Raw genomic sequence first — 15,655 nt, forward strand, 5'->3', positions numbered from 1 at the left:
TTTCAGCAGCTGCAAATATAACTATAACCATGCAGTTTAATGTCGATTCACAGGAACCATCGAAATTATTTTTGTGACTGAGGAACCATGTCCTGATCCAGCCTCCTATGTCTACTAACAAATGCCGCCAACAGGATAAGATAATCACTCAGAAAATATCAAGTGGCAGATTTTAGAGCCGTCCTTCATTGCTTCCCACTGTAATTTCCAACCTCTTTGAAACTTCAACATCCAGTGAAATGATCCTTGACTGATTATGCAGCTTTTACAAAACACCCGTCCACTATAAGGACGCAATGATGCGCTTATGAGCAATGTTTCACGGCATTAGATCCCCTGCCGACGATCAAGGCCTGGCGAACTCCTCCACGACCCTGGTATGGGATTCCAGTGAGCATCCTGCACACACATGATGTAATCGTTCGACCTCGCCCAATCCGCTGCGGATGCAATGGTCCCTGACCCGCTCATCTGACCCTTGCTACGCTTAGTTTGGTAGATCTGATGAGCTCCAGCTTTGGAATTGGTAACCCAGCCTTTGAGATCTGCATTTGAAATTCAATGTGCCACAGCCCACGGCATCTCGACGCGCCCACAGCCATTGCCCAGATCTTGTCCTCGTGCTGATCAAATGTTGCAATACCTTCATTGGACTTGATTGTCCACAATTTCAACAAGCCATCCGCACCACAAGAAACAAACTGTGTCCCCCACGGGTGAGGAAGGAAGCTCGCAGTACGCTTGCAGTATGACCTTCAAATGTCTTCAAGCAAGAGCCATCCGATAATACCCATATTTTGATTGTCTGGTCACCGGATGCTTTCATCACACATTAATCTACCGGTTAAAATTTCACACACCAAACTCCTCTTTTGTGGCCTCTTAGCACTAGTACTGGTACCAAATCTGGTAATCTCTATATACGAGCTATTCGATCCTGAGAACCAGTACAGATAAGACTATCATTTGGAGCAACAGCCACAGAATTGATGTCCTTATCATGAGCTGCTACCGCAGCGTGTGATGAGAGCTTGATTGACTTACTAATACCACTAGGATAGTCGTTAAAGTTGAAGACTACGTAGTCATCATTTTTGAGACTTGCCCCTTCCAGTTTAGGATTGTTTGCATAGACAAGGCCACCAAATGACTGTAAACCGAGGGAGCAATAGAGACACATTATGCAAAAGATGATGGCAAGATATGGTGTTAAACTGGGAATAAGGTTTTGTCCTTCACGCCAATGAGCATCAAAACCAAATGAAAGTATCTTAAGTGCCATAACTGCGGTCTCCTGCGTCCCCAAGACCTGGAACAATAAAACTGTTTTCACCCAGACCAAGATCAATAGTTCCAGTATAGACATGAAGCCCAAGAAATTTATCACTTAATTTTTTAAGTGCAGGGGAAGCAGCCACAGCCGAAACCACCCGTATATCTTTGGGATCAATTCCCCTGTCCTTCAGTAGATTAATTGTGCAACAATTGTCCCACCAGTTGCAAGCATTGGATCAGATACAAGCACACGAGAATCCTCTAGAAATCTTTCTGGCAGTTTGTTCAAATATAAGGTTGCTTGAAGTGTATTCTCATCTCTATAATAGCCAACATGATATGTTTTTGTTGCAGGCAAAATAGATGCAGCATGCTCCACCAATACAAGACCAGCTCTCAAAACTGGCACTATCATCACGGGCTCTCTTGGATCAATGAACTCAACAGATGCAACTCCTAGTGGTGTTTGGATCTCACCGCTAACAATGGGCAACCAATCCCTTGATGCCTCATAGATAAGAAGCCTCCCCAGTTCTGCCATCGCGCTTTCTTATTTATCTTATGCAACAAGGCCGCAGGCATATGCTTGTCAAGAGATTAAAGTATGCTTTTCATTCCAGCGATTCCTTGGCTAAGTAACCAGATCTGAGCAACCAAATGTATGGAGAGATGTATAACCAAATGACAACTGAAGACAGCTTCTAGACCAGATCAGACAAATGGACATGATTGTTGATGATGTTTTGTTTTCTTTTGTTTGTGCTTTTGCAGAGATAGGCGCTGAGGAAACTGCTGCCATTTGAAGAGCGGGAGAATAAATTACATATTCTAAAACAACACATTTAATGATTTCTTCTTCAAAACAAGGTTTTGAAGAAGAATCAATCTCACACCGACATAAGACGGAGTCTAACATCGGCTCCACTTGGGATGGCAGCTGCCGCTTCGTGGAGGTGCCAAGAACCGCAGAACTTTGGGAGAGCAAACAGTGCCTCCACCCATTGGGCAATGGAGTCATCATCAACACAACTGAAACTGAACTCAAACTGATTTGATCTCAAGACTAAAATGACTGAAAAACGGCTTAACAATCTTCAAGCAAACTAAAACAAGATGCTGCCCTTATGGCTGCTTATTTATTTACAAAATCTACTCTAATCTGCTGTACAAACAATAGATCAGGTAATACTGAAATGCCAGATTAGCCATTCAAGTAAACCTGAGAATGATGCCGCTCGAGCATGCTTCCGCCAGGACACAAATGTAATTGCTGGCAGCCCTTCGTGCAAGTAATGACCCTGGTCACGGAAAAGACAGCCTGATCTGTCAATCAAACTGAAAAACACGTCCATATATGCCGCAATAGGATCACGGAAGCCAGACTCTGTTGGCTGCCCCAACTCTGCAACACATACTTCCAGCTGCACACTGTCAATGTAAACATCTGTAGGCAAGTCTGTTGTTTCTTGTTGGGAAGGAGGAAGGATTTCTAAGAACTTTTTAGGGTCTTGGAAATCATATGACTGGATTTGCTCATTTAAACATTTAATCTCCTTTTCGATTCTTTCAACAATTAACTCACAAAATTTAGTTTTGAAGAACTTTGAAGATAACGTTGAAGATTTCAACAAATGAAGCAAGGCACTGAAAACATCTTCATCAAATTCAGTATCAGCTAACTCCTTTCTTATTCCTTCTACAACTTCACACAGGGTAAGGTTTGCCACATACCCTACCATTGCATGAATGAATCAGCAAACGTTGGAATGTCTGGATCGAATTGGAGTCGCCAGGTGAATGGTTCAGCCTGCATATGTATCTGACTGCTGTCCACCATCAGAATTAGATCTGCAATTTGATTTCATGTACTGGTACAAGACAATCAACAAGTCGAATGTTCTCCCCAGTATGGTCGCCAATATGTTAGCGCTTGAAATTTCACCTCAGGCTGAGAAAGGTAAACCTCAAGGCAACATCAAACCACTTAGCCTCGTAGCTAGCCCTACGGGGCAGGAGAGGGCTCTCTCCGGTTTATCTCGGTCAAAATCTTCAATGGGCGAGATAACCAATAGGGTAACACTGATTTTAGGCTAGTAAACTGATAAAAAGGGGTTTTTAATAAAATAACGGGGTTTTTCTGGGCTGCATGGGCAAAGTAACAGCTTGAGCAGAGAAATGTAATCAAGAACACAGATTATCCCCTGAGGCAAGGTAGGCAAGAAATTTAACATCAAATTGAGATTAAATGGAATGGCAAGACTGGTGAGGAGCTGACAAGGGCATAGAAGATGAATCCTTGTCAAACAGAAGAAAACATTAAATATTGAACAAACTTAAAGGCAGAGCATACAAATGATGAATTCTACCTTAACACTTCATTTGTTCAATTAGAAATGATCATGAAGTGAAATGAAAACATAACAGGTTACATATGAAACAGAAGGAAAACTTATGCTAAATTGTCATACCACAGGAATCTCAGGGGTCAGAGCTGCATTTTTTGATTTAAAATCTCTGTCAAAATCTGTACAATGAAAGCTCTGTTCTCCACCAGCTCTCAGAATTCTCTCCTCCTCTCTCTCCACCTTTTTTACAAATGATTTTTAATACATTAAATAGGACTGTTGTAGGAGAAAATAGATCAACCCAAAAACCTCTGCGCTGTTTCACCTGAAGTTACATAAATAGAACATGTAACAACTTTCTCCTCGAAAATATCTAACCAAAAAAGCCTAACAATTGGAGCGCATACCCCATCGTATGACTAACTGAGGTCATAGATAAGAACGAATCCTATTCATCTGGTAACAGGTGTCTTTATTTATTTTTGGCTGAAGTGAAAGGGCCAGGTGTTGGATTGCAAAAGGGACGCTTGTTTCGACAAAGGGAAGAAGCTCAGGTTTAATGAATCTCAATGCGATAATTCTTGTCGTGCATTTCTGTCCAAGCTCTCCAAGTTCTGTACTGCAACAAGGTGCTGAGAGAGTCCGAGTTTCTCAGTGTGGGCATGAATCAGGCCTTGTGATCGATGGGGATGACTATTCCGTAATATCCCGATATAGTTCCTTGCCCCAATCCTTGTAATGCTTGACCTAGTTCCTGCGTCAGAACTACAGCCTCGCTCTGGATAACCAACGCCCTTGATTTGTTAGCACACTAAGGTTTGCCCATTGAACCCTCGATTTGATCCGTTCAACCACTGGCACAAACCCATATCTCCATTTCTTATTTGCTCGTAGACCCTCAGTTCATGACCCAATCCTTTTCCTTTGTCGCTCAAGTCTCGAGATTCTTTTCAGCAGCTGCAAATATAACTATAACCATGCAGTTTAATGTCGATTCACAGGAACCATCGAAATTATTTTTGTGACTGAGGAACCATGTCCTGATCCAGCCTCCTATGTCTACTAACAGATGCCGCCAACAGGATAAGATAATCACTCAGAAAATATCAAGTGGCAGATTTTAGAGCCGTCCTTCATTGCTTCCCACTATAATTTCCAACCTCTATGAAACTTCAACATCCAGTGAAACGATCCTTGACTGATTATGCAGCTTTTACAAAACACCCGTCCACTGTAAGGACACAATGATGTGCTTATGAGCAATGTTTCATGGCATTAGATCCCCTGCCGACGATCAAGGCCTGGCGAACTCCTCCACGACCCTGGTATGGGATTCCAGTGAGCATCCTGCACACACATGATGTAATCGTTCGACCTCGCCCAATCCGCTGCGGATGCAATGGTCCCTGACCCACTCATCTGACCCTTTCTACGCTTAGTTTGGTAGATCTGATGAGCTCCAGCTTTGGAATTGGTAACCCAGCCTTTGAGATCTGCATTTGAAATTCAATGTGCCACAGCCCATGGCATCTCGACGCGCCCACAGCCATTGCCCAGATCTTGTCCTCGTGCTGATCAAATGTTGCAATACCTTCATTGGACTTGATTGTCCACAATTTCAACAAGCCATCCGCACCACAAGAAACAAACTGTGTCCCCCACGGGTGAGGAAGGAAGCTCGCAGTACGCTTGCAGTATGACCTTCAAATGTCTTCAAGCAAGAGCCATCCGATAATACCCATATTTTGATTGTCTGGTCACCGGATGCTTTCATCACACATTAATCTACCGGTGAAAATTTCACACACCAAACTCCTCTTTTGTGGCCTCTTAGTACTAGTACTGGTACCAAATCTGGTAATCTCTATATACGAGCTATTCGATCCTGAGAACCAGTACAGATAAGACTATCATTTGGAGCAACAGCCACAGAATTGATGTCCTTATCATGAGCTGCTACCGCAGCGTGTGATGAGAGCTTGATTGACTTACTAATACCACTAGGATAGTCGTTAAAGTTGAAGACTACGTAGTCATCATTTTTGAGACTTGCCCCTTCCAGTTTAGGATTGTTTGCATAGACAAGGCCACCAAATGACTGTAAACCGAGGGAGCAATAGAGACACATTACGCAAAAGAGGATGGCAAGATATGGTGTTAAACTGGGAATAAGGTTTTGTCCTTCACGCCAATGAGCATCAAAACCAAATGAAAGTATCTTAAGTGCCATAACTGCGGTCTCCTGCATCCCCAAGACATGGAACAATAAAACCGTTTTCACCCAGACCAAGATCAATAGTTCCAGTATAGACATGAAGCCCAGGAAATTTATCACTTAATTTTTTAAGTGTAGGGGAAGCAGCCACAGCGGAAACCACCCGTATATCTTTGGGATCAATTCCCCTGTCCTTCAGTAGATTAATTGTGCAACAATTGTCCCACCAGTTGCAAGCATTCGATCAGCTACAAGCACACGAGAATCCTCTAGAAATCTTTCTGGCAGTTTGTTCAAATATAAGGTTGCTTGAAGTGTATTCTCATCTCTATAATAGCCAACATGATATGTTTTTGTTGCAGGCAAAATAGATGCAGCATGCTCCACCAATACAAGACCAGCTCTCAAAACTGGCACTATCATCACGGGCTCTCTTGGATCAATGAACTCAACAGATGCAACTCCTAGTGGTGTTTGGATCTCACCGCTAACAATGGGCAACCAATCCCTTGATGCCTCATAGATAAGAAGCCTCCCCAGTTCTGCCATCGCGCTTTCTTATTTATCTTATGCAACAAGGCCGCAGGCATATGATTGTCAAGAGATTAAAGTATGCTTTTCATTCCAGCGATTCCTTGGCTAAGTAACCAGATCTGAGCAACCAAATGTATGGAGAGCTGTATAACCAAATGACAACTGAAGACAGCTTCTAGACCAGATCAGACAAATGGACATGATTGCTGATGATGTTTTGTTTTCTTTTGTTTGTGCTTTTGCAGAGATAGGAGCTGAGGAAACTACTGCCATTTGAAGAGCGGGAGAATAAATTACATATTCTAAAACAACACATTTAATGATTTCTTCTTCAAAACAGGGTTTTGAAGAAGAATCAATCTCACACCGACATAAGACGGAGTCTAACAAGACCTTCGCTTGGATTTCTCCTTCTTTTGGTGCTTGAGGATGGCCTAATGTGACCTTCACTGACCTTCTTTCTCTTCCTTCTTCAAGATCGAAACTGCAAGAGAAAAAACCATATACCAGCAACATAAACCCTAGCCTTCCTTCGCACGTGTGAGAGAGAAATAGCCTAGAAACAAGTCTTCTTCATCCTCTTCCTTCTTCACTGCTTTCTTATTCCTCCTCTTTCTCTTGAATGAGTGAGTCATGAATGTCTCCCAAGGAGATTACGTTCCCTCCTTTATATAGGCTTCTTAAGGTGGACACGGATCCTCAAATTAGGCCGACTTCTCAGCTGTCAAGCCGACTTCCCAACTGCTAGGCCGGCTTCCCAGCTGCCAGGCCGACTTCCCAGCTGCCAGGCCGACTTCCCAGCTGCCAGGCCGACTTGGTCTTGAAGGGTATTTTGACATTTTTAATGACAAAAATAATTTTCTTTACAAGTTACAATGTGCCCGATGGGGTCTTTAACTTATGACAATGAATCTTTTGATTTCTTGACCCAGGACTAATTCTAGAAGCACTCAATGGGTGCTTGACCTTTAAAATAAAATACCTTGAGCATGGAACCCATCTTCTTTTGATGCCTTAAATGCAACTTCTATGTGATTTGAGTTTCCTATTCTCATTTCATATGCAATGAGAATTACATGAAGTTCACTCAGTGATAAGGTGTCCAATTCCTTCAACTCTTCTATGGAACTGACTTTAGCATCAAAACGATCTAGGAGAGATCTCAAAACGTTTTGCACAATGGTCTTCTCCTTGATATCTTCACCAAGCCCTTTGAGAGAGTTGAAAACTTCATATAACCAGTGAAAGTAAGCAAAAATGTCCTCTTCCTCATCCATTTTGAGTACTTCAAACTACCTTCTAAAGGTTTGGAGCTTAGCCTTCTTAAATAATGAAGGAGTATTAAACTTCCAAGTCAATTTGTATTTTGACTAGATTAGGGGTCTTTCATTTACCAAGGGAGTTGGTTCCCTAATGGCCTTTAATTATTTAATTATTTGTATTTTTCTATGTTTTCATGAGAAAAGCACATAAGTGATGAGAATGAGGAATATTGTAACTAGATATCTCTTTTAGAAGAAAAATCTCGAGAAGTATCTGGGAGAGTTAGAGAGATTGTAGGGTAGTTATATCTCTAGAAAGATTTGCGGATCTAAGAATTCCAAATTAAAGGTTTGGGTGAGAAAATTGTGGTTCTAAAATAAATTAGTTCATGATCCTTTTGTACTTTATTATGTAAATGAATGATGAATAATAGTGGTGCGAGTGATAGAGAGGCTTGAGAAGGATTGAGGGTCGAATAAGGGAGACAAGGCCAAGAGGAATTTAATGTGAATTTGGTGAAGAGGGCCTTGTAAAGTATTTATGTGTGAATATTAATAGAGACAACTCTTTGTTTGAGTGTTCAGTGTCTGTGTGTGTTGAGCCTTTTCCATTTGTTTGAATAATCCCGTTATAATTTGCGATGAACCTTTGTAGCCTGAGTGTGATATAGGTGTGTTGCAAGCATAATCAAGATCAGAAGAGATTTACCTAGCTGAAGTGTGGTGGAAGAATAAGCTCGGGAGAGATAGACATTGGTCATTGATCAACGAAGGATAAATGATCCAATAATTAAAGGCCGTAGGAGTGTTTTTAAGAATATCAAACATTGAGTATGAGCAGAATGGAAGCTTGAAGACAAAAGGCCGAAACAAAGTTAATAAGAGAGATAGAGAAGGGAATTATTAACATTAGAGTGATGCAGTGGGAGTGTGGAGAGGAAATTTTTCCCCAATAACTGGTCCTTCTGCAATTCTTATCTTTCAACAATGCTCTGTGTCGAACTATAAAACAGAAATTCCAAGTTAAATAGATAACAGGGTCGAAAGCGAGATCTAGTGTATATCTCATTTATAGGAGGCAGAAAGGGTCACAAAGCGTGAGGGGAGCAGAGAAGTTGATAGCATCCAAAGGAGGTGAGCCTTCATAAAATGAGTGTTCACATAGTAAGCCAGGATAGGAGTTAAGAACAAGGAGCGACACAACACCTAAGCGTTTTTGAATTGATGAGAATCTGTCATTTGATAGTGTCGGGAGACAAAAGTTGGATTTTTGTTGGAAGGAAGGCATCATTCAACAATGTCGAGAAAGAGGATCAGAAACCTATAACATTTACGAAATACCATTTTTAAAAACTGTTGGGAACTAGGGATTCGTCAATTGAAGAAAGCTGTTGGAGACGAGAAATTTTCCATTGCCCTGGACTGTCAAACTTGGAAGATTTTTTAATTAAGAGCCAGACATCACTAGTGGAGTCAACAGGTGGAGTACATGTTGTGTAGTGGAAGACGTGGAACAATAGGCCATGCCATGAAATTTGAAGATCAGGATCCTGAGACTTCCATTTAATTCCAAAAAGGAAAGGGGCTGGAATTTGAAAGCAAGTTCTCGTGACAAGTGGACACTCATAAGAGAGGGCATAAGAAGGAGGATTAAAGTGGGCCAACTCGGAAGCTTGGAAGCTTGAGATTTATTTTAATTGTGCACGGGGTATCAAAGAGACTAGACTAGAATGAGGGAGCAAGCCTTTTGAGCGCATGGCCATGAGGCATAGATATACTTAATGCCTTGGGGCTAAGGGGAAATCCAATATAGAGATGGGTGAAATAAAGGGGCCGAGTTATAATATTAGGGCATATGTTTAAAGGTGTGTGAGAATTAGACCTTTTCAACTCCTCCCTATGATTTGTACAAAAAATGGATTTATCATCCCAGAAAACAACTGTAAACAGAGTAACAAGAAAGGAAGTGATTTTTGGACTAAGATTGGGAACTGTGTGTAAAGAATTTCTAAATCGGGCTTGTATCAAAGTGGTATTGGAGTTAGAAAGATTAGAAGTTTATAGCTGTTAAAAAATAGTAGGCTTGGAAGAACGCAGAAATTGCAGCAACAGAGTTGGAATGCCACATTGACAAATAAGGAAGAGGCTAGGAAACAAGAACCCACATAGGAAACATACAAGAAGCTTTAGAAGAAGGATCAGATTTGGAAGAGTTTGAATGAGATTGCAGGTTTGCTGAAATTAAAATTTACAAAGGTCTGGTAAGAAGAAGTTGTTTTGAATTTTGAAAGTATTTCTTTCTAAAATGAATGGATAGAAAGGAAGGATTAGTGATGGATTATTGTAGAATGCGTTAATTGCAACAGAATGTAGGTTGATAATGTGGATTACCAAGGGTTGAAGTTGTTGAGAACTCAATAGGGCAATGAATATGTTAATTCTCTTAACATGATAGTTGTTTGTATTACCTTTTACTTATTAGCTTTGTTCGTTATTATTCCAATGTGCAATACATCAAACAACTACCAAAATAGTAAGAACAATGGAATAATATATAGGTTTCAAGCAAGGGCCAAAACCCCTGCTCTTGAGGGGAAAACCCGTAAATATATTCTTTATCTTTCAAATATTTCAATTGATGAATACCATGACCTAGACTCAAACAAATACCTTCCAAGATCAAGTCTACCATGACCTCTTGCTGAAATATCTTCGACCTCCCAGTAGATCCAAAATTATGCTCCCCAACAACTGCTGCTACTTCTTTAGGAGACTTCGATCTCCCACTAATAGCCTTCCTCTTAACTTCACTTGCCTTGAATTGAGTCCTAGGGCTAGTAATATTCCCTAATAGACCTTTGCTTGCCTTCCCTTCTCTTATGCTTCCAAAATCAAACCCCAGAATATCTAGCGCATAAAACCATAACTTCGATCTTCCCAAAAGAATAGATAAGGCCTAGAAACACTTTGACTTCTTCGACTTCCTCTTCTTCACACTTCCTTCTTTGACTTCGTTCTTTGCACTTCCTTTCTTCGACTAAGAGATGAGAGAGTGAGTGATCCAAACGGAGGATGAGTTCCTCTTATCTATAGGCTTCTTCAAGGGTGGATGTGGCTCTTCATGTAGGCCGACTTGAAAGATCATTAGGCCGACTTGATCTTAGAGGTATTTTGACACTTTCAAAACAAAACAATTTTTTCTTTACAATTTACAATGTGCCCATAGGGTCTTCCATATATGATAATGACTCTTCTACCTAGGATAAATCCTAGAAGCACTCAATGGGTGCTTGACCTATAAAATAAAAGAACTTGAGCATGAAACCCATGCTCCAATAATAATAATAATTTCTTTTCAATTTTATATTTACAAGAATATATTTCATACTTATGAAGATCGAACCTAGTTACACATTTTTCAACACTTCCCTCTTAACTAGGGAGGTATTCATAAGAGGTACATGGTTATTCTCAATCTGAATAGATCTCATAAGAAGAGTCAGATTGGTAACCCATCTATCTAGCATCATATTAACCATCATTGCCACATACCAAGGCGTTGACTAACAACTCTATCTCTCCACAAGATCAGAGCATAATGCTGACAAGACCAATGATTTATAGACACCATCATCATTGTCTCCCAAGGTACATACCCCACCTAGGTGTTCACAGAGTATGACCTCCCATTGGACTATTCTTATCTTGGGTAGATAATACTCAAAGAATATCGGTCCATGAATACTCTTGTCTTGAATGCTCTACCACATTCTCAAAGAGTATCGAATGCCAGATGGTTACCCAATCCTCTATTCTTTCTTCCCAAGTGAAGACAAGAATGTATTGTTTATCTCTCCCTCTCAATTAGGGAGGATAAATCCACAAAACCAAGATTGTCCCTTAAGTATACAAGCTTCTTGTTCGGAAGTGATTTTGTCAATATGTCAGCTACCTGTTCATCAGTGGAGATATAACGTAGTTGCAACACACCATTTTGTACTAGCTCTCGAATATAGTGATACTTGTTGTTCATATGCTTTTTCTTTCCATGAAACACTGGATCCTAAGACAAACGAATACAACTGGTGTTATCACAAAGTATCACTGTAGGGTTCATCGGTCCTTCAAAAAAATCGGATAGAAGCTTCCTTAACCATACTGCTTCTATGCTTACTTCACATGCTGCAATATATTCAGCCTCAACATTACTTAAAGAAATGATGTCTTTCTTTCTTCTCATCCATGAGACCATGGAGGATCCTAAACTAAAACATCCTCCTGTAATGCTTCTTCCATCTTTTTCATTGCCTCCCCAGTTGGAAAGTGTATAACCAACCAATTGGACACCATTCTTTCTATCATATTTCAAATAGTAGTTGATGGCTCCTCGTAGATATCTCAAAATATGATTTGATGCTATCCAATGATCATGCTTTGACTCCACTTGAAATTTATTGAGTACATTTACTGCAAAACATATGTCTAGTCGAGTATTCACCAAGTACATCAATGAGCCAACAAGTTGTCTATACCTGGAAGGTCCATAGGGTTTTATTCAGAACTCCTCAGTCTCTTCAAGTTTGTGATCATCATAGTGTCATAGGTTTGCAGTCCATCGTGTCAAACTTCTTTAGAATCTCAATCACATACTTTCCTTGATCCAAACAGATTTCATTTGGTCCTTGCCAGACTTCTAGTCCCAAATAGTAATGCATCAACCCAGGATCCTTCATGTCAAATTCTATTTCCAGTTGCTTCTTACATTCTTCAATTAAACCTTCTACACCTATCAAGAGAAAAGCATCTACATACATAAGAATAATTATAGGTTCATTGTTTACAACCTTAATATAAAGATTCAAGTCAACATTACTTTTTGTGAAGCCTATTCTCTAAAGGTATGCATCCATCCTAGCATACCATGCCCTTGGTGCATGCTTGAGGCCATATAATGCTTTCTTGAATCTACAAACATATGCATTCCTATCTATGACTTCGAATCCCAGGGGGTTGTTCTATATAGACTTCTTCATCTATAGCGCCATTCAGAAATGTAGTCTTGACATCCATTTGGTGGATGTTCCATCCCATCGATGCTGCCAGAGGGATTAATGATCAAATCATTGTATATCTTTCTATTGGAGAAAATGTTTCTTCATAGTCGATGCCTTCAAGTTGAGAGAACCCACTAGCCACAAAGCTTGCTTTATACTTATCTATACTTCCATCAGCTGCATGCTTGACCTTATAGATGCACTTGGAAGTAACCACAAATTTGTCTTCAGGCCTAGGTATAATCTCCCAAACTCCATTCACAAATTTGTCTTCAGGCCTAGGTATAATCTCCCAAACTCCATTCTTCATTATATATTGATACTCTTCATTGATGATTCTCTTCCATTCTTGATGTTCTACAACCTCTTCAAGGTGGATGGTTATGATTCTATTAATTTTGTCATGTATGAATCATACCCAAAATATTTCTTGGGTCTCATACTTTCTCTAAATGATCCTTGTGCTACCCCATGAGCTTTTGCATCAAGTAGTGTGGATTTCAACCAATTAGGTATTTTCCTTGTTTCGAGAATGACATAGGTTGAACAGGTTCACTTTTCCCTTGTTCTTCATGGTGTGATCCTTCTCCTTCCTTTTCAACTTCCTTCTCAAATATCAGAAGTTCTTCGTCATCAGAATCTATGGAAAGTTCTTTTGACTTCTTGAATGCTATACTCTCATCAAATATGACATCATGACTAACTTCCATGTGATGTCCATCTTTCATATAGATTTTATAGGCCTTTGATGAGTTACTATACCCAACAAATATTCCCTTCATACCGGAAGGATTCAGATTCTTTCTTTTGTCCTTTAGTATATGAATATACATAGGACACCCAAATATTCATAGATGATCTAAAGATGGCTTCTTCCCAATGAACACTTCCTCCAGAGTATTTTTATCTAGAGATATGTGAGGACATCAATTTTGATTGTAGATTTTCGTCTTTGTTGCCTCTCCCCACAAAAACTTAGGTAGATATTGATTGTGTAACATTTCTTTTACACTTTCTTCAATGGATATGTTATTTATTTCTGCGACTCTATTTTGTTCGAGATTGTATGGGACTATCAACTCCCTCTTAATCCTAGAATCCTTATAGAATGCTATAATCTCTTTGGATGTATATTCTCCTCCACTATCAGATCTCAATGTCTTGATTCTTCTTTCTGTAAGGTTCTCCACTTCAGCCTTGAATTCTTGAAATTTTGTAAATACTTCATCCTTGGTTTTCATTAAGTAAACCCAGGTTTTTCTTGAATGATCATCTATGAATTGTTGGGTTGTGTTATATTCTTTCCATGACTAGCCCATGTAGTTAACCGGGGGGTTAGAAGGGGGGTAGAGCCCCCCCTTCGTTGCGCCAATTACATAGCAGGGGGGGTCACAAGGGGTTTGAGGGGTGTAGGTAACCCCACTCTATGGGGTCTGAGGTAGTGCCCCAGAAAATTTTGGTTTTGGAACCTATGTTCGGTTGGGCAGACCCACCTATGGTTTTGTGCATGATTTTCGCACATGTTTTTGGACGCGATGATTTTTGGTCCATGGTTTTGGACACGATGGTTTTCGGTCCATGGTTTTGTACGTGATGGTTTTCGGTCCATGGTATTGGATGCTTCGGCATGTATAAATATGTATTATAAAATTGAAAGGAACATAATGAAAAATCAAGCTGGTAGTACCGGTTTTTGGATCTAGGGGAAAATCTCTGTGTATATGTGTTTTATGTGTTATGCTCTTGCATTGTTTATTTTCTGTGTTTTAGAATTCGTATGCAGGTAATTTATGTATGGGGTTAAAACCTACATTTGGTATCAGAGCTATTTTTGGCTTCAAGGGGATGCATTTGTTGTTGAGGGGTCTCGTTCAGGCCTATGGTAGACCCTGTTCAGTGGGAGATTTGCAAGATCGATTCTGGTGGTGAAAGAAGATGGTGAGCAGTGGAAAGATAGAGATTGAGAAATTTAATGGTCAGAGTTTTGAGTTGTGGAAACTCAAGATGGAGGATCTGTTGGTGGATAAAGATCAGTGGATCGCGGTAGATCCGGGTACTAAACCAACGGGAGTGTCCGATGAAGAATGGAAGAAGTTGGATCAGAAGGCAAAGAGGACAATATGATTGTGTGTCTCAGATTCAGTATTGATGAATGTATCAGGGGAAGCTACGACGAAGGCTTTGTGGGACAAATTAGGGAATTTGAACCAATCTAAGTCTCTGGTGAATAAATTGTTCCTACGGAAAAAGCTGTATAACTTGAAGATTAAAGATGGAGACTCGGTGATAGAGCATCTGAACGCATTTAATATTGTGGTAAGTCAGTTAGCATCTATTGATATTAAAATTTCAGATGAAGATAAGTGCATCAGTTTTTTGTGTTCTCTACCAGATTCATGGGATAGTCTGGTTATTGCAATAGGTAGCAATGCAACTGCCTTGCAGTTTGATGAAATAGTCTCATCCTTGCTGACGGAGGAGATGAGACGGAAAAATATGGAGAGCCAGAATGGTGATGCCTTGTCTGTACGAGGACGGTCCCAGAACAGAAACAAAAATAAGTCATCAAGTGGGAGATCTAAATCTAGAGGGAGATCTAAATCTCCAGGAAAACCTGTAAAGGTGGTGTGATGGAAATGCGGAAAGGAAGGGCACTACAAAAGGGACTGTAAATCTAAAGCTCATGATAAAGGAAAGGGATCTGATGATGCTCCTTCTGCAGAGGCGAAAACCACCTCAGATGAAGGTGGGGATGTGTACTTGGCTTCTTCAAGTACACATGTAGATCATGGGGCATGGTTGATTGACTCAGGTGCATCCTTTCACTTCACTCCCCATAGAGAGTGGTTCTGCGAGTATGAGAAATACGATGGTGGTGATGTCTTCTTAGGGGATGATAGGAAGGCTAGAATCGTTGGTCGCAGAAAAGTAAAGTTGAAGTTGCAAGGTGGAAGGGTTAGAACACTTTCG

General features: G+C 40.3%; 2 pseudogenes; both read right to left on the minus strand.

Moving 5' to 3' along the window:
- Positions 1–1,271: 1,271 nt before the first annotated feature.
- LOC149238226 (uracil phosphoribosyltransferase-like) lies at positions 1,272–5,748 on the minus strand (annotated as a pseudogene).
- A 91-nt stretch (positions 5,749–5,839) lies between these two features.
- Positions 5,840–6,389, minus strand: LOC149238227 (uracil phosphoribosyltransferase pseudogene; annotated as a pseudogene).
- Positions 6,390–15,655: the final 9,266 nt, after the last annotated feature.

The sequence above is a fragment of the Pinus tabuliformis genome, chromosome 8 (genome assembly GCF_031772625.1).
Source record: "Pinus tabuliformis cultivar Carrire ecotype Pingquan chromosome 8, CPIR1, whole genome shotgun sequence".
In the NCBI taxonomy this organism is placed as follows: domain Eukaryota; kingdom Viridiplantae; phylum Streptophyta; class Pinopsida; order Pinales; family Pinaceae; genus Pinus; species Pinus tabuliformis.